Source organism: Mustela lutreola, chromosome 6 (genome assembly GCF_030435805.1).
Source record: "Mustela lutreola isolate mMusLut2 chromosome 6, mMusLut2.pri, whole genome shotgun sequence".
NCBI classification, from domain to species: domain Eukaryota; kingdom Metazoa; phylum Chordata; class Mammalia; order Carnivora; family Mustelidae; genus Mustela; species Mustela lutreola.
The window spans coordinates 113,379,855-113,395,872 of NC_081295.1; the positions used below are offsets into that span (position 1 = coordinate 113,379,855).

Sequence of the window (16,018 nt, forward strand, 5' to 3'; positions counted from 1 at the left end):
TGAAAATTTCTTGTAGGCCTGGTTTAGTGCTCTTGAACTTTAGTATTTATTCGGGAAACTCTTTCTCACATCTATTCTGAGTATTGGCCTTGCTGCATATTTTTGCCATTCAGCATGTTGAATATTTTCTGCCATTTTCTTCTGGCCTGCCAAGTTTCTGTGGACAGATCTGCTGCAACCTGATCCGTCTTCCCTGTAGGTTAAGGACTTTTTTCCCCTTGCTGCTTTCAGGAGTCTTTCCTTGTCTGTGTGTTTTGTGAATTTGACTATGATATGCCATGGCGATGGTCAGCTTTTGTTGAACTTAATAGGAGTTTTCTGTGTTTTTTGGATTTGTTGTCTGTGTCCCTCCTCAGATTAGGGAAGTTTTCAGCTATAATTTACTCAAATAAACCTTCTGCTTCCTTTTCTCTCTCTTCATCTTCTGGGACTCTTATGATATGAATGTTAGTCCATTTTAGTAAGTCACTGAGTTCCCTGATTCTGTCTTCCTGATCCATTACCTTTGTTTTCCTCTTTTTTTTTTTTTTTTTAGCTTTGTTATTTTCCATAATTTTATACTTTTAATTTTTTTTTAAGACAGAGAGCTTGGGTTGGGAGTGAGGGGGGAAGGACAAGAGGGAGAGTGAAAGAAGCTTAAACAGGCTCCAGATTGGGCTCCAATATGGGGTTTGATCTCACAACCCTGAGATCAGTGACCTTCTCCAAAATCAAGTCTGACACTTAACCAGCTAGCCACCTAGACACTCCCATATTTTTATCTTCTGTATCACTGATTTGTTCCTCTGCTTTGTCCATCCTCATTTTTATGGCATCCATTCAGGTTTGCATCTCCATTATAGCATTTTTAATTTCGCCCTGACTAGATTTTAGTTCTGCGGTAAGGGATTCTCTAGTGTCTTCTATGTTTTTTTCAAGTCCAGCTGTTGATTGTTGTTTTGAATTCTAGTTCAAACGTCTTACTTTTATCTGTAGTGATTGAGTCTCTGACTGTCATTTCTTCCTCTTACTTCTTTTGGGTTGAATTCCATCTAATCATTTTGGAGGGGAAAAAAGCAAAATAAAAATGTAAAAATTAAAAATAACTTTTAAATAAAATACATAAAGGAAGCTAGATTCTAGGTGTGTTTTTGTCTGCCTTTTATGAGAAGCTTGATAGAGAAAAGGTAGAATGTAAAGGAAAAACATTTGAAATTTAAAAAATATATAACATTTAAAAATATAAAAATATTTTAAAAATTGCCTTTTCTGTATTCACAACAAACAAAACAAACAAAAAAACCCCAAAGGATACTAGATCCTGTTTCCCCTAGAGCTGAAGCTTTGTAGCACTGGATGATCAGTAGACTTGGTCCACACGAAGGGTGTGGGTGAGGGGTCCGTGCTGCTCTTCTAGGGGAGGGTCGTGCTGCTCCAGTTCTTGGATGAAATTGCCTTCATGGGGATGTGCCTGCAGAGCACAGTGGGGCTGGGCTTGGTGTAGTGGCCTTGTTAAGCTCGGTGAGGTGAATCAATGTGGTAGGCTTTGGGAGAAAATGCCTTCCCTGGGTTGTCTCCAGAGCAGGAAAGGTATGCCACCCCTTTTCAGTACAGTCACAGATGGGCAAACAATAACCCTTCCTGTGTCCCTGGTTTTTGTCAGATCCTTGCCTTTATCCAGTCTGTGTCTGAGCTTTCTGCCTGTCCAGTGGCATAGGACTCTTGTTTTATGTCAGGTGCAGTTGAATTTCAAAACCCCATACTTCAAAGATCCCCGACTAAGGGGACCTTCATTTATCCTTTGGGATAGGATCTCCCTGCACCCTATTGGGTGCCGGCGTATCCCAGAAGACAGTCATGCAACTGCGTCTTGGTTCAAAGTTTGTGGTAAATCACAACATACAGCTGGTGGAAGGGTTTGCTGCCCTCTGCAGGTGTCTTTGTTCCTATACTCGTGAGCGGGATAGGTGATGATACTTGCAGGGTCCTTTGCCCCTGCAGAGGCCAGATTGCCTCTGTCAAAGGAACTCCCAAGTAGGGGAACCACTTCTCTCTGTGTGATCCTGGGAATCCTCAGGCTACCTGCTGCTGGGGTCCCACCCTACCCTCCCACTGGAACACCACTCAGATCCCCTGGCGTGAACCTGACAATGTCACAGACCTCTGAAACTTCAGACTCTGTGCTCTCCTGTTTATAGAAAACTGGCAGTATTGTAGCCCTCTCTGTTTTCCCTATAAGTGGTTTTCAGGTCTAGTTTTCTTTTGTAGTCTTTGTGCCTATTTTTACCTCTTTCTCTCCCCCCCCCCCCCGCCCCTGCTTTCTCTCTCTCTCTCTGCTCCCTCTGGACCAGGGCTCCTTCCTCTCTCACAAATCAACCCTCTACAGTTCCTACCTTCCATGAGTCATTTTTCCAGTTTGTAGACATGCAGCTTTGTTCTCTAAGACTTCAGATCAATTTATTGGTGTTTAGAATGATTTGATATTTATCTAGTTCTGTTTGAGAGAGGAGGCAAACTTAGGATCATCCTACTCCGCCTTCTTACTTCTCCCCTCAGAATTTTTTCTTTATTTTTTTATTTTCTGTAGTTTGGAAATTGTGTGGTAGGTGGAGGTTTTTGTTTTGTTTTGTTTTGTTTTGTTTTTTTAGCAGGGTGTTTTTTTTTTTTTTTTTTTTTTTTTTTTTCCCATTTTATTTTTTATTTTTTATAAACATATATTTTTTATATACATATATTTTTATCCCCAGGTCTGTGAATCACCAGGTTTACACACTTCACAGCACTCACCAAATCACATACCCTCCCCAATGTCCATAATCCCACCCCCTTCTCCCCAACCCCCTCCCCCCGGCAACCCTCAGTTTGTTTTGTGAGATTAAGAGTCACTTATGGTTTGTCTCCCTCCCAATCCCATCTTGTTTCATTTATTCTTCTACCCACTTAAGCCTCCATGTTGCATCACCACTTCCTCATATCAGGGAGATCATATGATAGTTGTCTTTCTCTGCTTGACTTATTTCGCTAAGCATGATACGCTCTAGTTCCATCCATGTTGTTGCAAATGGCAAGATTTCATTTCTTTTGATGGCTGCATAGTATTCCATTGTGTATATATACCACATCTTCTTGATCCATTCATCTGTTGATGGACATCTAGGTTCTTTCCATAGTTTGGCTATTGTGGACATTGCTGCTATAAACATTCGGGTGCATGTGTCCCTTTGGATCACTACATTTGTATCTTTAGGGTAAATACCCAATAGTGCAATTGCTGGGTCATAGGGCAGTTCTATTTTCAACATTTTGAGGAACCTCCATGCTGTTTTCCAGAGTGGCTGCACCAGCTTGCATTCCCACCAACAGTGTAGGAGGGTTCCCCTTTCTCCGCATCCTCGCCAGCATCTGTCATTTCCTGACTTGTTGATTTTAGCCATTCTGACTGGTGTGAGGTGATATCTCATTGTGGTTTTGATTTGTATTTCCCTGATGCCAAGTGATATGGAGCACTTTTTCATGTGTCTGTTGGCCATCTGGATGTCTTCTTTGCAGAAATGTCTGTTCATGTCTTCTGCCCATTTCTTGATTGGATTATTTGTTCTTTGGGTGTTGAGTTTGCTAAGTTCTTTATAGCAGGGTGTTTTTTATCCTGCTTCATGTTCTCTGACCTTTCTGGATTTGTGGTTTGGTATTCAATATTAATTTGGGTAGATTCTCAGTCATTATGGCTTCAAATATTTCTTCTGTTCCTTTTTCTTTCTTCCCTTCTCGTACCCCCAAAACATGTATATTATATCTTTTATATTTATCCCATTTGGGTATTGTTTCTTTTTTCTTTTTCAGTCTATTTTTCTTTGTTTTTCCATTTGGAAATTTCTACTGACACATCCTTAAGCTCAGAGAGTCTTTCCTCAGCCATTTCTAGTCTACTAATTAGTTCATCAGAAGCATTATTCATTTATGTTATAGTGTTTTTGATCTATAGCATTGATTCTTGGAATTTCCACTTCTCTGCTTACATTATCCATCTGTTCTTACATGTTGTCTACCTTTTCTTTTAAAACCCATAGCATATTAGTCATAGTTGTTTTAAATTCAGTCTGATAATTCCAGCATCTCTGCTATATCTGAGTCTCATTCTGATGCTTGGTCTCGGTCTTTTCAAACTGTTCCTTTTTGTTTGCCTTTTAATTTTTTTGTTGAAAGCTAAGTGTGAGCATACAGGGTGAAAGGAACTCTGTTAAATAGGGCTTTAGTAATTTAGTGGTAAAGTATACAAAGAAGAGGAGCAAGCATTCAGTAGTCCTGTGATTAGGTCTTTTCTTTTAGTGAACCTGTTTCCCTCGGCAGTGAACTTCTCAAGTGCCTCTTTTCCCTACCTTAGGTGGAACAGGGTGGCTGGAGGGGGGTTGAAATTGAGTATTTTTCTTCTTCCAGGTAAGCTAGGTACTGCTAAAACTCCAGTAGATCGGGCTCTCTTTTCCTCACCCCAGGACAGAACCTAAAGGAGTTTTTCTCCAGTCTTCACTAAGAGAAGCTTTGTAATGCTTTTGAACATAAAACTCACAGAAATGGGAGGCCGCCATGTGACAGGATCCTGCAGTTTTTGATGCTCAGGTTAAGAATCTTCTCAGCACTTTGTCAGTTACATACAATTCAGGTTTCTACCCTGATGCTGGGTTTTTGGTGTTTTTTGGTTTTTTTTTTTTTTTTTTAAGATTTTATTTACTTGGCAGAGAGAGAGATCACAAGTAGGCAGAGCAGCAGGCGGCGGGTGAGGAGGGGGAAAGCAGGGTCCCTACTGAGCAGAAAGCCCTATGCCGGGTTCGATCCCAGGACCCTGAGATCATAACCTGAGCTGAGGCAGACACTTAACGAGGCTTTACCCACTGAGCCATCGGGCACCCCTGGTGCTGGATTTTTGCTCTGGTAAATTGAAATTCTCTCTGTTTTCCTTCTTTTTCTCCAGTTTTAGGGGCTGCTGTTTGCCCTGCAACCTCACTTCTCTGTTGAATTTTTTTTTAAGATTTTATTTATTTATTTGTCAGAGAGTGAGTACACACAAGCAGGCAGAATGGCAGGCAGAGGCAGCGAGAGAAGCAGGCTCCCTGCCAAGCAAGGAGCCCAATTCAGGACTCGATCCCAGGACCCTGGGATCATGACCTGAGCTGAAGGCAGCGGCTTAACCAACTGAGCCACCCAGGTATCCCGACTTCTCTTGAATTTAAGGGGAGTTGTTAATTTTTCATTTTGTTCAATTCTTACTTGTTAGGATGAAATAGTGACTTTCAAGTTGCTTATCTGCCAGACCAGAAACTGGAAGTATCGTTTTATTTATCTTAATTATTATTTTAGCAGTCATAAGGTCAATATCATAGTTATTATTATCAATTTACTAATCAAAAACTGAGGCTCAGAAAAAGGGATAGCTGCATAATCTGTAGGCACTATTAGAAAACAAGGAAAAAGTACCATTAAAGGTACTAAAAATATAAAGGCTTTTTTCTTTTTTGTACATTCTTTCAACTGTCAGGGTGTCTTTTATATGCTACTTAATGTTGTTCTAAGTACATGAGTTCAGGCCCCACATTGGGGGTAGAGTTTACCCCCAATAAAAAAATAATGTTCTAAGTAAATAAAAATTTAAAATTTACATAACAAATTTTATCATTCATCTTTATATTGTAATGCAAGTTTTAACTGCAGTCATAAGAACACTTAATTCATATGTGGAATCATCAGATTTACACCCTGTATTTCTAAGCTTGTACATGCATGGATATTTTGTTTTTACCAGAATAATGGGAATACTGCACAAAACTAACTGTACTTTTTATTTCACTTATTAATATGCATGTATTCCATCAACATTCTTTGTTTTTGATTAACTGATGAATAAGGAAGGACTGAAAGGAAAGGTACTATCCATTGTTCTGTCCTTCTCTCTCCTGTCATTATTTTCACTGTAAATGGTTGGATGATGCAGGGAAGTGACATGAGGAAGAAAGGATTAGGAGGTTTTGGTCCATCTTGTTTCTTAGAGTACTACTGCCCTCTTCTGCTTTTAAGTTCTGATTGAAGGAGAAAGCATGGCCTCTTCGGGCTATTAATACTCTGCTTACCCTGATGTAGAACTAATATGCTTATTTTGTGCCCACTTAGGTCTTTACACAGGAATTCTGTGCTCATGAAACATCATGATTCCTATAAGCAAATGGAAAGCAAGGACACATGTCGCACATACCTTCTGTGCTTATGAAGCTTTGGTTTCATTGTCTCATTGTATTTACAAAATCAAGTTCAAAGATAGAATGAAGAAGTTCAGGATGCAATAGTTATTAAACCTTTTGTGGAATTCTGTGGGACTGCATAGGTGCACAGGTTACACCCACAAAGCTGGCCCTGCTCAGAAATACTCTGACTTGTTCAAAGCCACACCACTGGGAGCTGTCCAAGCTGGGTTTAAACTTAGGTGTTTGGCTAATGTTTTTCTAGCTTGTTTGCTTCCCTCCCTCCTGCGCTCCTTCTCCCTCCTTCCTCCCTCTCTCTCTTTCTTTCTTTTTTTCTGTATTTGTTATTACTTTTACAAATGCTTGTGTTGAGGGCTGACTTTCAGTGGATTGCAGCAAGGGAGCTTCTCAGCCACGTATAAAACCTTGACCCAAAAGCAGGTCATCTGTGAATAGTTTGGCTCCAGGTTCCCCATGAATATGTGTTGTGTTGTGGGCAAGGGGGTGGTACCTTTCCAGCTGCACCCCATTTATTTTTTTTCTTTCAGTTATAATTATTAAGTAGTAATTATAAGAAACTCTTTTTCTTTCTCTGTAAACCTCCAGACTACTATGGAAAGCAAGAATAAAAGAGTAAGATGAATGTTAAAGACATAGGAATAGATACAGCCTACTCCTTGTATTATAATTACTGACTTTTTTTCTCAGTCTTGCTGATTCATTACTGAGAGGCTGACTGCACATATGGATGCAGTCCAGTCTTACAGAACTTTGAAGGATCGTTCTGCCCTTAAGAAGTTTGCCACTGGTAGAAGGAGAGGAACCCCTTTATACCTGAGTCCAGCCATACTGTAGTACTGTCTTCAGGCAGAGGCTCTAAGTATAATAGTGATGAGTATTTCAAACTTGGTACTTTTAAGAGTGAAACCAGGTACTATTAACAGTTAAGTTGGAATTACAGGCATTAACTGTAGGTGGCCTGAGCAAACTGGGATATATGTCACCTACCTTTTAATGCCTTATTCAGACACATGCTAAGCCTAAGCATGACATTCCTGTGAGCTTCCAGAAAGCTTCCTTTGTTTTTTTTTTTGTTGTTGTTGTTTGTTTGTTTTTAACACCATCATTGTACTAATCCACTCAGAACCACAACATGATTATGTCTGCTTGCTTGACTAGAATATAAGCTTCTGGAGTTTAGGAACCAAGTCTTCTTCTTTGTATTCCTAGTGCTTTATAGACCCAGCACATAACTGTAAAGGCTGCCACCACAATCACCACTGACTGCCATTTATGAAGTATCTGTTATGTGCCCTCCCACTATGAAAGCGACTCTATATATTATTTTACTTAATCCTCACAAAAATCTTGCAATATATGCCTATCAATGTAGACATTTGATGTTTGTGTTACATAATTGGAAACCTTGCAGACCTCATGTATAAAGCACTATATAGGTCATTCTTTGAGAAACTGTACAAACTGAGACAGGAACTAGATTAGAGATAGGCAAATGTCCAGATTCTTAGAAGGAAAATTTACATGAATTACGAATGCTTGTATCATTGAGCTTGACATGAATTCCATGCAAAATTTAAGTGGGACTTTTTTTTTAATTGCTTACTTTTCTCAAAATATTAACAGCAGTCACTAGGTTCAGACTAGGCTTATTTTTTGAGATTCTTTGATACTTTCTGGTCAAGATATAGACAGGTAAGCCTTATGTGCGGATTGTAGATAGATTGTGAACTGGATGCACAGCTATACCAGAGAAATACAGTTAGTAGAACTGATATTAGTACCAAGTACTATATCTTGCTGCATTCTTCAGGGCTCAATCCTGGACTTTGTTCTTTGAAGCATTTTTATTTTGGGAGCACATCAATGTCATATTGTTCGAATTTTCAAATAACCAACAAAGATTAGTTAAGACATTGCATGACAGAATAATTTCTCAAAAAATCTTAAACACAAGGATTCCAACAAATTGAACAAAAGTAAATTCCAAAATAAGTGTATCCAAACCTCAACTGCCCTAAATATAGAATCACAAGGGAAAATGTCAGGGAATTTTAGATGACTGAGGGCTTGATGTGAATTAGTGGTCTGCTATGGCTGCTGAGAGGGTCAGGGCTCCGCTTAATAATTTCTCACTTGTTTTCTGCATGGCTCTGTCATGGAGTATAGGGATAAGTGAGTAGATGTTACAAGCTGCCTGAAGAGGAAACTTTATAATATTTACCACTGTCCAAATATGGAATAAGCTGTATCACCATATCCAGTGATGCCATAATACTGGAAAATTTTCTCACAGAGACACTGGCCATGTAAGAGATGTTACAGTGGTGTTTTATGCATCATATAATAAATTGAGTAAATGTCTTCTAAGGCTCCTTCCTGTTCTGAAATTTATATGTCTCATATTTCTCCTACCCAGTAAAATGTTGTTTGGAATTACAATGTCCCTAGGCCATATGAAGAGCCATTTACTGAAAGATGTCTGTATGGGTGGGGAAATAAAATGTACATTACAGTTCTAAATTGTAAAATGTAGATTACATTTCTTCTAAATTGAAGCCTAAAAATACAACTTATTAAAGAATATTAAATTCAAAAATAGTACACTATGTATTGATAAGTTTAATGTGAAAAGGACTTATAAGTACATTATAAAGAATGGCAAAGAAGGAAAAAGGAAACTTTAACAAGATTCAGAGTAAGTAAAACAAAATAAGATGTTGGAAATAAGTTATGTGCAGGATTATTTCTTACATAAAGTAGTTTTATTTTACAGAGAGAGATCACAAGTAGGCAGAGAGGCAGGCAGAGAGAGGAGGAAGCAGGCTCCCTGCCGAGCAGAGAGCCCGATTCGGGACTCGATCCCAGGACCCTGAGATCATGACCCGAGCCGAAGGCAGTGGCTTAACCCACTGAGCCACCCAGGCGCCCCTTACATAAAGTAGTTTTAAACAAGGTTGTATATAATTTGGTTGTGACAGCATACACATACAAACACATATATAGTAATTATAACAATCAGTATATCCTCAGAATCAAGACAGTGAATTCTGTTAATGGATTGGTTTTAGACAATTGAGACTGCTGGGTAAACAATAAAGATGATTCAGTCTTTGCAATTTCTCTACTTTATGGTAGAATATATAGTGAAGTACAACCCAATAGCCTTTGAGTAACTTGTCGTTCATAAATTTTTACTAAAAAATTCTATAAAGGTGAACTCCTGCTATAAAGATTTCAACATGTATTCAGATGAGAATAGTGTTCTGGCAATTGTATGTTATTGAGTGGCTTGTTAGAAATTACATTTCAGATTTCAAGTTGTAATGAAGGAGTAAATTAATGTTAATCCTTCTGTCCAGCAAAGTGTTGTGTGTCCACTCTTGGCCTGGAGCAATAAAGGATTAGAGATTGGTGCCCAAAAAGAAAGCAGAGAATAGTTTTATTAAAGCAACAGTACACTCTCTAGGGGAGAGTGGTCAGGTTCTGCAAGGTGAAGCTGGCCCTTAGGTAGTTTGGGGGTTGGATATGTATTGGGTTTTTCTGGGCTGGGAAGACCTGTGACTTGCAGGTGGTCCTGAGGGCTCCTTGACTGACAGCTAAGATTATGTAACCATTTTCCTACTATGCATGCCCATTCCCATAATGTATCTGAAAAGCCCATAAGGGGGCTTTTGACTGCAAAACAAATGTATGTAAATGGCTGTATAGTTAAAGGTCAAGCTGAAGACACCTTTTCCTTGCACTATGCATGCACCTTTTTAGGGACAGTTTCTCTAGGCTGTTAAAATCCTGTTGTAAGGGGAACATGACCTGGTTTTCTTAATTGTAAAGATGTTTCTTGGGGTATTCCTTCCACTGCTCATCATCTGGTTTCTACTTCACACTCCATTGCTCTGATCATGTCACAAGACAACACACCTCTGTGCTTACAGTGGTAGTGATCATTTTCTTTCTCAGTACGGTTCATATGCATGCATAACACACTTCCCTTAGGAGTAATGTCTTTGCTTTGGCTACCGTCTTTGAAAATTGGTGCCCTATCTAACCACTAGCTCAAGTTGATTGTTCAGATCCTTCTACAGTGTGTCCCTAGCTTATTTTTTAAAATTTATCTGTTATTGTTTCTATACACTTAGACCCATAGGTTAGTGATACATATCCATTGTCTTTCTTGCTTTCCCGTATTTTGTTTTCTTACTTGGTACTTTTCAAACCAAATTCTGCCTGTTGGACTCTTTCCTATCTCTCCTACAGACTTCAAAGTAAATATTGCTGCCTTTTTAAAGTCCTAATCATCCAGTGACCACCATCATGGGTATAAGTTGCATTTTACACGTTTCATATGGTCTTTATACTCTACCTTGTATGAAATTATTTATGTACTTGCCTTGTTTTATCTGTCAGACTGTGGTTCCTTTTTTGCAGCTTCTCTTTGTGTCATTGGAACAATAGTATCCATGTAAGCATTGGCTAATTTTGAATCTAATTTGTAATAAATAGAAATTATTAAGGAAAAGGCATAATAGTACTGGGAAAGGAGCCCTATCAGGAGAACAGCTACTTCAGCCACTTATGGAGTCTTTGGACAAATCATATCTCTTTAAGATCCTTAATTTTAAAATGAGAGAGTTAAACATATACTATATTTTATATTCCTTCTGGTTGTATGATTCTATAAATGTTAAAGGAAACTGAATATACATAAACTAGTTAAGGCATATTTGAGATGTAGTCAGGTTTGGGTTTTTGTTTTGTTTTGTTTTGTTTTTTTAAGATTTTATTTGAGAGAGAGCAAGTGTGTGAGTAGCAGGGAGGGTCAGGAAGAAAGGAAAGTGAGAATCCCAAGCAGACTCCCTGCTGAGCTGGGAGCCCCATAAGGGGCTTGATTTCACAACCCTGAGATCATGACCTGAACCGAAATCAAGAGTCAGGTGCTTAACCAACTGAACCACCCAGGTTCCCTGAGATGTAGTCAGCTTTAAAAAAAAGTTTTTAATTACTTCTAGCACTTAGAAAATTGTATAGCTTCCCTATTCTTATAATATGTATTAATGCTATTATCTACATTAATTGGTCAGCTTAAGCATAGTGAATGACATTTTAGGGACTTAGCTGTTATTTCTATTATTTAAAAGGTTGGTAAATGTAGGAGCTGGAAATGAAGTAGGGTTTTTATTCATTTATAATCTGTGGATAATAATTTGAATGAGACATCTGCTCAGTATATGTCTAAGGAACTTTTAAATTTCCTTAATCTAAATAGACCTGTAGTATTCTTGCTTGTTAGAAAATTGTGTCTAATAAATTAAAAATTACCTAATTTTATTCAATGAGAGTTGATTGCATTCCTCACTTATTAAAAGACAAATTGCATAATGTTTTAAAGTAGAATGATTCTGTATATACTGATTGACATATCTAAGCTAAATGGGTAGTGTCAGAGTGGTGACAGTTACATGAGGTTGGGAAAATCATGATTTACTATTATCACACTTTATTATATCCTTTCCCCCAAATCCAAGAAGATGATAGCATTTTTATTCCAAAATCTTCTAAAATTTGGCTTCAAGAAATTATATAATTTATATGAGAACTACATTTCAGATCTCTTTAATAATTTAACTTGTTATTCTTTATAGAGCTCAACAGGATTGATAATGCTGTAGAACAAAAGGACAAATAGTAGTTTGTGTTTTAATACTTTGATTTAAGATTCATTATCTTTATATCCTGAAAATATTTGACAAATAGTACTTAGTGTTATATCTAAGTCTGGTAGAAATCAGATATGTTCTTAAAGACTTTTTATTTTAGAAGAGATTGTCAGGAAGGCATAATCTATTACACATGTGTTTGTTAATCAAAATGTTTAACTGGAATATATTTTGGGAGTCCACATATAGTCCTTCTCTAACATTAATCTGGTGAGATACATGTACATACATATACGTGTGTGTGTGTGTGTGTATAGTTTTTTAATATAAATAGTGAAAAATATGTTTTTGCTATAGAAACTAAGTAGACTTCAGAGTGGCCATGAATGGTGTTTTCAGGATAAACTCAGGGTGCTTCTGCTTCCTTCTTGATAAATCCAAGCTATTTAAAAGTGGTCACATTGCCCTGTTGCCAGGGGTATTATAATGAGGGGAAAAGAAAAAACTATTACTAACTTCCTGTTTTATTTCTTGAGTTGATTTTAATAATTTTAAATGTTTCATTTTTGAAATGCTAGATTATGCTTGGTGGTAAAGAAAGAAGATTTATTATTTTGACACTATCATTCTAGTTCAGTGTCCAAGGCCTTCTGTAAGCTTCGTCTTTAGTCTTGTCAGCTTTTAGAATATAGGCTTTGCCTCTCAATTTATTGGTGATGGCATTGGGCTTAAATGTACATTATCATAGAATAAATGCAATACCGTGATATTTTTAGTTTGTGGGGTGTTTTTGTTTGTTTGTTTGTTTTCTAAATATTGAGTCTTGGACACCTGGGTGGCTTCGTCGGTGGAGGGACTGCCTTCAGCTCTAGTCATGATCCTGGAGTCCTGGAATCAAGTCCTCCTTTGGGCTCCTTGTTCATTGGGTGTAGGGGGGCTGCCTCTCTCCCTCCCTCTGCTGCTCCCCCTCCTTGCGCTCTCTCTCAAGTAAATGAATAAAATCTTTTAAAACTTTAAAATAAAAAAATATCGAGTCTTTCTTTATTTTAGAGGGCTGCATTAATTTAGATGGTTTTTTAGAGGTTTTTTCCAAACCCTCATAATGGCACTATATAAGGAAAGTTTTTTTTTTTTAACGCCTCAAGGCTCCATTTCTTAGATATTATAATTCATCTAAGACTAGGAAAGTAAATGCTTTATTTCTGTCATCTTACACAAAGATCTGTAAAAATAATTTTAAGTGTAAATGAATTAATTTTTAGTTATTAGAAGGTCACAGAAATTGAATAGAAAATTAATATCTTTTATAGATATTTAAGTTCGGAAAGATTAAATATTATTCTGGCTAGAATTTCAAGATTTCCTACTATATAGTTTGTTGCTTTAGTGTATCTGTCCTTGAATTTTCTCTTTAATGGATTTCAAAATAAAAGTAATGAGGTTAATTTCTTCAGTTTACTTTTACGAACAGAGTATCATCTCAATTCAGTCTTTGTAGTTCTCACTAATGTATATAAGGTAGTACTTGGATTACTATGAATATATAAAAGAGTGATCTCTAAAATTATCTCTCCCACACATCAGTGTGTTTGTGATACTGCCTCGCCTCAGCAAGATTTGAAGATGAAGAGATACAAGGTAGCTTTTAAAGTGATCAACTCTTAATTTTTTAATTTGTGAGACAACCTATAAAATGCCAACTCTAAGAGTAATTCATGTCTGAGTTGTTGAAATCCATCTCGAATAGCCACTTGTTTTTGGAGTAGTTTGTAAGGTTTATGCCATAGATGTTCTTCACTCATATGGGATAATCCACTGTAAGGAGCAAAATTGCAGACTATATTCAGAGCAGTGTTTCTCAACCTGTGATGATGGTAAGAAATACAGATTATTTTATGATCCAGCCCGCATATGCTCACATGTGTGCACAAATATGCAAAACAATTCATGAATACTTACCTTTACTTTGTACAGTATTCCATTTTTTTAATGCGAAAAAAAGAATTCTAAGTGTTACCCAAAAATCAGATTTCAAAACTGAGTAGTAGGCCATGTCTGCTGTTTGATAAACTATGTTTAGGATCTGTCCCTTATTCTTACCTTTAAGTTTTTCTTTACCTTGCACCACTGTACACATGTTCTATATTATATAGTTTTCTGTAGAGATGGTTGATAAACATCTATTTAAACTATGATGCAGTTGCAATCTAAAGAAGAGAAACTCTGGGAACCCATATAGATGTGTGGCATCTGGAAGGAAAGATATTTTCTGGACTGCTGTAGTTCTGAGCATGGGAGTCTGGATTACCAGAGGAGCTTTTATTTGTTTGATTTGGCTTTTTCTTCCCTTTGCAAACAATGGGTAATTTTATACTTAGAAATATTTTAACCCACCTAAGCCACCCAGGTGCCCCTTATACTTAGAAATATTTTAAAAGGTAGTTCTAATTTAGTGGGAAAATAACTCATAAACCAGAATTTGAATTTTTACAAAGAAGTCATTTTGTCCTGAGGAGATTTCAGATTTTTATAATGCAGAAAGTAAATAGGAAGGAATTCCTTACAAATTTATTCCATGCTTCTTTTGCAGGAAAAAAGTTTCAGTAAAATATATCAAGAAAGAGTTTTAAATTGAGGGACAGAAAATAAGCTTTAGTTACTCTTCCCTATTTAGCAGTGGTATCTGAGCCTGAGTTAATTTGCAAAATGAATGAGTTTGGTCCAATTATATAAGTTTATTTTCAACTTTAAGGCTTTCTGATTTTAAGTTAAATCTGGAATTCGATTTTTAAATGCCTACTAGGCACAAGACACTTACATCTTAACATTTAGAATGTTAGAGACAAGGGTATGAGTTAAGATCAATGAAGACCTAAAAAAAAAAAAGATCAATGAAGACCTGTTTGAGGAAGCTGCTAGAATCCTGCTCAGTTGTTATTTGAAGTTTGTGTGCTTTGTGTCCACTGAATTCTCAGATTCTTTTGGAGTTGAGTGCTTATGCACTCAATACAGACTGTCCTGAAAAAAGGAAGGAGGGAAGTTCTAGTGTTTTAAGTATTTAGTTGGAATTGACCCCATGGTTACTATAGATTGTGCTTTCTTTGAAATTATTTTGCTATAACCAAAGTAAGTCTTACCTCTTTTGGGGGTGAAAAATAAAAGAAAATGTGAAATAGGTTATGTTAAACTTCTGAGAATTATTTATTGTTATAGGCTGATAATTCTGTATTTGAGAAGGTTATTAAAGAATTAATATCTGTGATGGTAGATTAATTAAATAAATAATATAATAAGTAATTTTGAGGGAGATAGTTGTGAGTAAAAATTAAGAGTAAATAGTAAAAGTTAAGAGTAAATACGTGTTCTTAGAAATTATGTGTCTGTATAGCTAACAGAAATGTACTTCTATAACAATGAAGTTACTAACTTTTTAGATAGTTGTAGAAGAAATGATCTTGTAGTAATAGTTTGAGAAATGAATGTGAGTGAATGAATGTTTTATTTTCTTGGTCTAAGAGAAGTAGGCTATATATTTTATGGAATACTATTCAGCTGTAAAATAGAATGAAATATTACCATTTGTGATAACTTGGATGCGCCTGGAGGGCATTATGCCAAGAGTAATAAGTCAGGTAAGTCAGACAGAGAAAAGCAAGAGTAATAAGTCAGATAAGTCAGAGAAAAGCAACTGCCATATGATCTTACTTACACATAGAGTAAAACAAACAAACAGAAAACTTCCAAACAAACAAAAACAAATTAAAAAAAAACAACTTCAGGGATACAGAGAGCTGATGGGTGTTGCCAGAGGCAGGGGTGGGGTGGGAGGTGGGCTAATGGGTGAAGGGGGATTAAAAAGTACAAACTTCCAGTTATAAAATGAATAATCCTAGGGGTGTAATGTACAGCATAGTAACTATAGTTAATAATACTGTCTTGTATATTTAAAATTTGCTAAGACAAGCCTTAAAAGTTTTCACCATTAGAAGAAAAATTCCATTACTATGTGTGGTGATGTTAACTATATTTACTGTGTGGTGATGATTTTACAATGTATACAAATACAGAATCATTATGCCTTGCATGTGAAGCTAATATAATGTTATATGCCAATTATATCTACATAAAAAAGTGAAA

The 16,018-nt window shown here is 36.7% G+C and overlaps 1 protein-coding gene across 4 annotated transcripts in view; it reads left to right on the plus strand.

The window, feature by feature from the left end:
- The window catches only part of SMAP1 (small ArfGAP 1), a 167,630-nt gene that overhangs the window by 126,433 nt on the left and 25,179 nt on the right, over window positions 1–16,018 (plus strand). The window lies entirely within an intron of this gene.